This window comes from Mustela lutreola, chromosome 8, assembly GCF_030435805.1.
Source record: "Mustela lutreola isolate mMusLut2 chromosome 8, mMusLut2.pri, whole genome shotgun sequence".
In the NCBI taxonomy this organism is placed as follows: domain Eukaryota; kingdom Metazoa; phylum Chordata; class Mammalia; order Carnivora; family Mustelidae; genus Mustela; species Mustela lutreola.
Window position 1 is genome coordinate 53,021,559 of NC_081297.1, and position 8,637 is coordinate 53,030,195.

Sequence of the window (8,637 nt, forward strand, 5' to 3'; positions counted from 1 at the left end):
AGATTCTTGAAGCTTAGAAATATAAAATACATTGCCCAAAGTAAAAAAGATAGTCTTTGCCATAGCTGAGACATGAATCCAAATCTTTCTGACCCCATGTGTTTAACTTCTATACTCTTAGGGTTTCATAATGTGTCCATGGTTATCTCTCCCACTACACTACAAAATTTCTCTGAAGTCAGTGTTGGGTGTTACTAATCTATCCATCCTCTTAATGGACACAGAATGCACACAGCACAATGCTTATACATTTTAGTACTTTTGCTCTTCTTTCATCTGTGTTTGTGTCTTTGCTGGCAACAACCACAAACAGCAACAACTACTATTGCTAAGCATGCATATATGATTAAAACATGCAAGGCCTGAAATCAATGCAACTGGAGAAGTGAAAAGAAGAAAATTTCTATGATTTTCCACTGCCTGAATACATTCTGTTGAATAGCCTACTTTTCATTAACTTTCCGTTGCCAACTTGTTTCTCCACTGGGAATGAAAACTGATATGCTGATATGAGTAAAGCTTAAATAATAATTCTGGTTTATACAACACATTATAATTTATAAAGTGCATTGAAATACATTATCTGTTCTATCCTCAGTATCTAAAGGGTATACAAGGCTATTAATTCTATTCTCGTTTTACAAATATGTAAATCAACTTTCAAGAAGATTAAAAACTTATCAAAGGTTATGTGACTGAAGAATGGCAGATCCTAGATGAAATCTTTTGGCTCCCATGTAAGAATTCTTTTAATTTCTTTAATTCTTCAGAGAAAATTAAAGTTAATGATTTTTGATATGATATTAATAATGGATATTATATTGAAAATGTTATGAATTGCCCTAGGTGAAGACATACTACTTTTTATTTAAATATTTTCTTTTTCTTTTTTAATAGAAATTCAGTTGAGATGAAGTTGATTCTATTCCCTCATGAAGGCTAAATCCTAATCTTGAATTAGCTTCTGAACTGAATCATATTTAAAAGTGGCATATTTACCCTAAAGATACAAATGTAGTGATCCAAAGGGACACATGCACCCGAATGTTTATAGCAGCAATGTCCACAATAGCCAAACTATGGAAAGAACCTAGATGTCCATCAACAGATGAATGGATCAAGAAGATGTGGTATATATACACAATGGAATACTATGCAGCCATCAAAAGAAATGAAATCTTGCCATTTGCAACAACATGGATGGAACTAGAGCGTATCATGCTTAGCGAAATAAGTCAAGCAGAGAAAGACAACTATCATATGATCTCCCTGATATGAGGAAGTGGTGATGCAACATGGAGGCTTAAGTGGGTAGAAGAATAAATGAAACAAGATGGGATTGGGAGGGAGACAAACCATAAGTGACTCTTAATCTCACAAAACAAACTGAGGGTTGCCGGGGGGAGGGGGTTGGGGAGAAGGGGGTGGGATTATGGACATTGGGGAGGGTATGTGATTTGGTGAGTGCTGTGAAGTGTGTAAACCTGGTGATTCACAGACCTGGGGATAAAAATATATGTATATAAAAAATATATGTTTATAAAAAATAAAAAATAAAGAAATTTGTTAACTTTTCTTTAAAAAAAAAAAAAAAAAAAAAAAAGTGGCATATGATAAAACTTTGGGCTAATAATTCATGAGAAAATTCTATGATGGATGGGAGGTATTTGGTGAATAATTCACTCACACCTAAAATCAGACATAGAGAATGAAACAGCTTCTTTAGAATAATGCTGTGTCCATCTTGTGAAGAACTTCCATACTTTGTGAGGATGAAACTCCATCTGACAATTCAGGATAAAAATTAGGTTTTCAACAGTGTCTTCGAGTCCTCAAATAAACCCACCCTTACCACAGGTTCCATATTATGTGAGATAAGAAGTAGTCCTTCCTGTTTAAATCAGTTTGTGTCATAATTTCTGTCTAGATACATCTAAACTGATCAAATCAGGTGTTTATTAGGGAAAAAAGAAGAATGAGCCCCATGTACATTCAATAGTTGTTAAAATAAATTTCATTTATTTTACATACTATTTTATAGAATATATATATATATGTTGAATAATCTGAATTATTGTTACTTATTGACTGAAACTTCAATGCTATTTCATTGGCATAAGCTGCCATAAACATTCATATCTTCTCAGGTGGGTCATACAATTACTGTACTTAATTTGAATTTGGTCTCTTAAAATACAAAACTTAGCTGGATCCAAAATGAGATACTAAGGATTTTTTTAAAGGATATTTATTATTTATGTGATCAAAATATCTACACATAGCCCATATGAGATCGAAAATTATTTTCCTTAACATATAGCTAATTATGAAAACCTGAGAGTATTTCAGATGAAAAAAAAAACCCACATTTTAAAAATTACATTCATTTCAACCCTAGAATTTTGATTTTACCATTTGGTTGGTTCAAATCTGAAAGAGTTATTCATAGTGAAGTCTGTCAATGACCAGTTGTTTCTTTTTCCTGACATACTTGGACTAAATTGAGGTCAATTAGGTTACTGGTTAAAATATTTTCCCATTGATTTTTTTTTTAAAGATTTTATTTATTTATTTGACAGAGATCACAAGTAGGCAGAGAGGCAGGCAGAGAGAGGAGGAAGCAGGCTCCCTGCTAAGCAGAGAGCCCGATATGGTGCTCATCCCCAGACCCTGAGATCATGACCTGAGCAGAAGGCAGAGGCTTAACCCACTGAGCCACCACCCAGGCGCCCCTTTCCCATTGATTTTTAATGTGTGTGAATGTATGTAGAAGCTAAACCTTTATTAAAGAAACTAATAGATGAGGGGGAGTGGGTTGGAAGATAGAAGGAATTTTTCACTGTATGCTGAAGTTTGTATCACTGTGATTATAGAGTATGGCTTTTATAATTTCACATATATTCTAATACTCATTAATGTTTCTGGATATAAGCACTTTATTTCCCTATGAAACCTTATATTTTTAACCACTACCATCTATTTTTTTAGGCCCCTTGGATAACTGATATTTTCACCTTATGCTTTATTTAATAACAAATCAAAACCAGAATGATAAGGGAAATCTGTGTTCTAAGGTGGCTGCCCAACCCAGCTGGGCATCCCAATCCAGGCCCATGGGCCATTTTGGGTTTTCTTTCCTGCTCTGCCTGCCACGTGCCACGGATAGGGAAGTAAAAGTGTATAAACTCCCCGCTTTGTTTGTGCTTAGGGCTCTGACCTTAGGAGATCACTCTCCTTTGAGCCGACTGCTAATGCAGACAATAAACCTATCCTCGAAGATCTCCGAGTGGCACTTGGTTTCTCCATCAGGAGATCCAGTCCAGGTTCTGCAACAAGACTATCTACAAAGTTTGTGGATATTACTGGCTATTACCCCATGTTATGGCCGTTTCACACCATGTCAGGAAATTATTGTGTTTCCATTTATTCATCTTCCCTTGTTTTATGATCATTTTGCTAAGAACTTTATGTAGGTCTTAACCCATTTCTTGGAATTTTTTTTTCATTAAATTATCTAGTTGATTGTTTCTTTGGCTGTGCAGGAGATTTTTAGTTTGATATAGTCCCACTTGTCTATTATGCTTTAGTTCTTTTGGTTTTTGGTATCACAACCAAAAAGCTGTTGCCAAGACCAATGTCAAGAAGGCTTGTCCCTGTTTTTCTCTCTTTAGGAATTTTATGGTTTCAGATTCTTATCTTTAAGTATTCAATCCATTTTGAGTCTTTTTTTTGTGTGTGTGTGAGTGGTATAAGACAAGGGTTTAATTTCAATCCTTTGCATGTGATTATTCAGTGTACCCTATATATTTTTTGAAAGACTATTCTTTCCTCACTGAGTAATTTTGGCTCCCTTGTCAACTGTAAGTTTAATTGCATATGAAAGGCAACCTAAGGAATGGTAGAAAATATCCACCAACCATCTATCTGACAGGAAGTTAATATCCAAAATACATAAGGAACTTCTACAACTCAATAGTAAAAAGCAAACAATCAATTAAAAAATAGGCAGAGGAACTGAACAGACATTCTTCCAGAGATGACACGCAAATGGCCAACAGATAGAAGAAAAGATGTTCGGCATCACTAATTATCCAGGAAACAGAAACCAAGACCACAGGATATTACTTTACACCTGTCATAATGGTTATCATCAAAAAGACAAAAGATAAGTGTTGCAGAGGAGGTGGAGGAAAGAGAACCCTTCTGCACTGTCGATAGGAATGTCAATTGGTACAGCCACTATAGGATGGAGGTGAAAATTCCTCAAGAAATTACAAGTAGAACTGCCATTTGATTAACTAACCCACTTATGGGAATATACTTAAGGGAAATGAATTCATTATGTTAAGAAGGTATCTGCACTGGCCATGTTCATTGCAACATTGTTCACAACAGCCAAGATAATGGAAACAGACTAAATGTCCATCTAGGGATGAATGGATAAAGATAGACAAATAGATGGATGGATGGATAGATAGACAGATAGATGCATACACATATACAATGGAATATTACTCAGACACAAGAAAGCCTGACATATGTGACAACAGAGATGATCTTCAGAGCATTACCTTAAATGAATCATAGAAAGAAAAATACTGTATGCTCTCACTTACTTAGTATCTAAAAAAGCCAAATTCATAGAAATAAGAAGTAGAATGATAGTTTGTAAAGGCCAGGACCATAGGAAATGAGAGAATGTCAGTCAAAGGTTATAAATTTCCAGTTATAAAAAGAATGAGTTCTGGGGCTCTAATGTACAACATGGTGATACAGTTAACAATACTGTATCATAAACTTAAAGGCTGCTACACAGTAGATACTAAACATTTACATTGTTTAAATGTAATGTTTAAACATTAAATGTAATGTTTAAATATAAATGATAAGACAAATATCTGAAAGACTTGCTTTTAGGTATTATTTTCAGAAATTTGCTCATTCAACAATTTGAAAAGTTCTCTTAATAACAGAGGCCTCTACACTCTAAAAATAAATGATAATTACGTGAAGTGAGAGAGGGGTTAATTAGTCCTTTGTAATCATTTTGATATATATATATATATATATATATATATATATATATATCAGATTATCACACTGTACACCTTAAACTTACACAGTGTCCTATGTCAATTATATCTCAACAAAGCTGGGAAAATTATCATTAGTTACTATGTATTTACACAAAACTATATATTTTTGTATATTTTATTATGTGATCTTATTAAACTCTCTTACTCTTTATAATCATTTTTCAGTTGAATCTCCCAGATTGACAGTTTTGACATAGGTCAGAAATAGATCTGATTTATCTACACTGTAAAACTGCTATTAAAATTTCCTACCTAATATTACTGAACATCAATTCCAATCTTCTTGTCAATGGAGAGCTGTATTTCCTTTATTAATGACATCTTTTGATCTACAGCATCACGGCCACTTCCTTTCTTCACTGCTCTTAGACATCTCACTCGTAGAACTGACTCCATCAGATAGAACTCTGTTGGTTGCAAGAAAAAATTAACCACCTGACTTAAGGATTTAAGAGCTTTTGCTTTTGGCAGTTATGCTTTACCGCCAAAATCATCCTCAGTTGATATTACTTTTCAAAGCCTAGAAGTAGCTTCAAATGGAACTCCCAGACCAATTCAGTCTCTAGTCATTGCTCACTATAACATGAAGTATGTTTGCTGGTCTAGGATTCTCAGAAGTAAATTCTAGCAAAAAGAATGCAACCCAGAGGTTTCGGGCTTTATCTAGTCTTTTCTGCCTTTCTATCTGCCAAAACATTATTGAAGTTATATTATTTTGGTATCTTTGTCAAATTCTATATCTAGTGCTCAGTTTCTCCTATTTTAAAATTTAGTAGGTCATTTCCTTTGGAGGATCATTCTGAGGTGGGAGCAGAGTGGAGAATCCAATATTCATTTGTCTACTTAGGTTACTACATTTCCCCAGAAACCTTCCAATGCTTTTTGGAAAATAAAAACACTTTTAGCCCTAATATGTTGATTTCTCATATTTTTAATGCTTTATTAAAATACAGTTTCCCATTTACTATTAAACCACTTCATTTATCCTTGTTTTCTATCTATTGAAAATATGGAGGTTTTCAAAAAAGTTTTATGGTATTTTTTGCCAGTGGTGTAAACCTAAATCCCACATTCTTGGACAAATATCTGAAAGACACTCACTTTTAAGCATTATTTTCAGAAATTTGTTCATTCAACAATTTGAGAAGTTCTCTTAAAAACAGAGGCCTCTACACTCTGAAAAAGCTTTTGGAGCATCTTTATATATTAATCATTGACTTCTCTTGTTTAAAATCATAAGAAAGGGTATACTTACTAACCAAATTAAAAAAAACAAAACTCCTACCAATCAATAAAATATATTATAGCTCCTCCCACTTGTTTCCAGTGTCTGGGAGACAAAACCATAGTTTTCTACTTTTCATTTGACTTATATTAAAAATTGATCTTTATAATTTATGGTAATTTCAGCAGAATTGCTGTTTTGTTATTAGATCTGTCATGATCTCAGTAAAATAGGCATGATGCTAATCATAACAAATGAAACTATGTCACTCCCTACTACAAAGTTCTGAGGTATTATAGGATAAAATTTACAAGGTATCCACAACTCTGGTAAGAAATGGTTTGTACATCTGAATATGCACATGTGAAATAAAAATGATTATAGCATTATGATTTTTTTCTCACATCTGGAGTTAGAAAAATGTGAAGTGGTATCATCTGAGGCATTACTTACATAAAATGCATCTGGCCATCACTGCAAAAGTATCCCACTCCATTGTTCCTCTCTTGTTTCCTAAAAGAGACAAAGGGAAACATATCATAGTCTCTTCCCACAAGGACTGATAGTATCATACGGAATCTGAAGTACATGCTCACACAAACAGATGAAAACATTTTGTAATAAAGGTACAAATACCAGTGGATATTACTGTAACATCTGGCCATGAAAGGACAACCAGTTGAGGAGAGAGAATATGCTCAAGTACAAAGGTGGAAATGTGAAGCATGTACTTAAACCACCAAAAATTCTGGATTAATTAGAACTCAATGACAGTGAAGTGGCAGTGTTTGAAAGATGGCTGGAAGGATGTTCCCAGGAGTCCTTTCATTTGTATTTATCATTTTATTTTATTTTATTTTGGTTTACTGACACGGTTCATCTAGTTCAAAAAAGCGTTGTAGGGAAATTACAAAGTTAAGGTTTTAAGACATTGACCAGAGAATCTGGAATTAATGTATGTCTTAAAGTAGCCTGCTGTTGATCAAATATGTGAATCAAGTTCTCAGTTATGGGAAATTCTTCTATGTTGTGTGCAGGAGTTTAACTGTCACCTTAATCGAGAAGGCCCCCATCATGGTCTTCAGCTCACTGAAGTAACGGAGGTGTTGTGAATAGGACGTTTTTCCTATAACCTTTAAGGTTATAAATATCAAAGGTGATACACCTGCTTGTACTAACAATTGACAAAAATAACTAAAAATCTTCTCCCAACCCAGAAATCTTTTCTATAAAGGTAGCAGAGAAATAAAACACCTTTATTACTGAATATGCGCTAAGCCAGAGTATGAGGCACATCAAAGGCAATCTGTTAAGAGATGCTAAGACACGAAGAAATCTTATATATTTACAGAGCCAAGGAGACATAACCTACTAACATAACTAATATGCTTTCAAGATAAACAATAACTAATCCTCAAGTAAGAGGAACTGATGGCATCATCTGTCACGCAGGCTTCTTTCTAAATTTACCCGATAATTGGGGTAACCAGCTGTATACCTAATTGGCTTCATCCAAAGGAGAAGCAAACTTCTTTATCATCATGACAAGAGGTGGTTCTGCAACTTGAAAGGTGCCCACTGAAGTGAGGCGCCTCCCCGTCCCAGAAACAGAGTCAGAGGCACGATCTTCCAGACGTTCACATTTCAAAGACATGGCACTCACACTTGGGTCTTTGAGAAAGTTATGCTGGGGTTACAAAGCTGACAAACACCCACCAGACAAAAGATCTGTCTAGTTTTCAAAAGGATTTCTATATATTTCAAAGAGATGAGAAAATACAAGTTTTCTAATGCAAAAGCTCTGAGGAAATGGAGAGGAGGAAAATCTCTTCGGCTTCATTTTTAATTTTTATTTGTCCTTAAAGTATGCCCTCATTCATCCATTATACATCCTAATAAGTGAAAATCATCTTGATTTTTAAATAATTTTTTAAAAAAAGTTTTAAAAATTTAAATAAGAATGTGTGACCCTTCTATATTCTAGGCATTCTTCCAGGTACAGAAAGTAAATTGTCAATCCCTTTTACATAATGATAGGAGAACAGCAATGATTAAAATGAAAACAAAGACTTTAACCTAATATTGGCACTTCTGATAATATTTATTATGATCTTCACTTTGCCTTTGAAAGACTCAATCAAGTTCAACTAATCCAATATATGAAGCTGACATGAAATGAGTCCTTTGTGCCTCCTCAGGTTAAAAACACGTACAAAGTGTCAAACCACCATATTGTACACCCGAAATAAATGTAACATTGTGTGTCAACTATACTTCAATAAAAACTTTTAATATAATATAAAGACTATGAATATA